Raw genomic sequence first — 1,835 nt, 5'->3', positions numbered from 1 at the left:
TTATATTTATATTAATTAATTAATTAATTAATATTTCTATATGGGCTGCCCGGCCCCAAGCTGTCCTGAATTGCTGAGAGGTCATTTCATCCAGAAAACCCCTCCTGCCCCGTGAAAACCAGCCCTTGCTGGGCTCCCTGCTCTCGGAGTTCCCAGCTTGTTTGGCATTCAGGGATGCAAAGGGGAACAGAAATAATTTGATATTCACAGTGACAAGCGCAGGCACCGCCGTGGCCCCAGTTTCAGCGATGTAATGGACAGTGAGTTATCTCAGAGAGTGTTCTGAGATCACAGCTGATCTAAAGGTTATCCACCCCAGGAGAAATTATGCTGTAATTGAATTTATCTTGCATTTGTCTATTCAAGGAAACATAACTACAGTTTAAGGGAGAAAAATACATCAAGGAGGTAAATTTTTATCATCGGTTTGTATAAAAAGACCCAAATTATTCCAGCAGACTTCCTCCACTGAGCTGTGTTATTTTGTGCATAATGGAAGTCCAGACTGGGAAATAAAGAGACATTTTCAGCACACCTTGAACGCAGAGCAGAAGAGAGTGGAGCAAGGCAGCACAGAGCACTGAAATAATGAGGGTAATGTGGAAGGAATCAGAAAGTCTGGGCAGGAAAGGAAAGGGAAAAGGAAAGGAAAGGAGAGGAAAAGGAAAGAGGAAAGGAAAGGAAAAGAAAAGAAAGGGAACGGAAAGGAAATTTCGAGGAAAGGAAAGGAAATTTCAAGAAAAGGAAATTTCAAGGAAAGGAGAAAGGAAAGGAAATGTCAAGGAAAGGAAGGAAATTTCAAGGAAAGGAGAAAGGAAAGGAAATGTCAAGGAAAGGAAGGAAATTTCAAGGAAATTTCAAGGAAAGGCAAGGCAGGTGAGGAGCCCTACGGTGACACTGAGGTGTCCCAAAGGGGCTGAGCAGCCTGGCTGGGGCAGGGACACCTGGGCAGAGCTGCAGCAGCTCCTGAGCAGGGCTGGTGCCACCAACCCCTCCCAGGGAGCCTTTTCCTGCTGCTGAGCCCAACCTGCCCGGCTGCTGCCCCTTCCAGAATGTTTCTGTGAAGTAAAACTGCAGTTTTGAAGAAAACTTGAAGGCAGAGCAGGAAATCCTGCTGCTTCTGAGGCTCTCGGAGGCTCCAGCCCTTCCCTCTGACATAATGAGCAGTGGGAGAAGTGCAGTAAAATGGATAATGAAGAACAGGAAGATTAATAAGGAATGTGAGAGTGAATGAGGGAAATAACTCTTCCATTGTTAGAATGGTGCTGGTGGCAGCTTTATAGCAACTTATCATTTCTATTTAAAGCCTGGTTTGGGGGCTATAATCTCTCAGCTGTTTTCTGTACCATCTGGCTGAAATTTAGCATAAAATTTGTTATCTCGGAGGTAAATTAATTCTTTTCCCTTTATCAAAATTGCTGGATTGGGGCAAAAAAACCCCAAGATATAGAGACCCACATTCAGGAGGGTTTTTATCAGCTGAGATCCATCTCTGCTGTAAAACCAGCTCGCTGAGATCGTCTGAGATGGGGAGCACACCCAGTCCTGGCAGTGCTGTCACCGTGGTGCTGTGAGGGGCGGCAGGGAGGGCACGGGGACATCCCTGGGTGTGCCCTGAGCCCACGGGCACAGCCCCCACGAGCTGGGTCTGCCCAGGGGCCAGCAGCACAGGGACGGGCTGGGAGTGCCAGGGACACCCTGGGCAGAGCCTGAGTGTGCCAGGGACACCCCTGTGACACCCAGCAGGGTCTGGGGGTGCCAGGGACACCCCTGAGACACCCAGCAGGGTCTGGGGGTGCCAGGGACACCCCTGAGACACACAGCAGGGCCTGCGC

The sequence above is a fragment of the Geospiza fortis genome, unplaced genomic scaffold (genome assembly GCF_000277835.1).
Source record: "Geospiza fortis unplaced genomic scaffold, GeoFor_1.0 scaffold145, whole genome shotgun sequence".
Lineage (NCBI taxonomy): Eukaryota > Metazoa > Chordata > Aves > Passeriformes > Thraupidae > Geospiza > Geospiza fortis.
The sequence above is the reverse complement of the archived record's forward strand: the minus strand, read 5'-3'. Positions refer to the sequence as shown.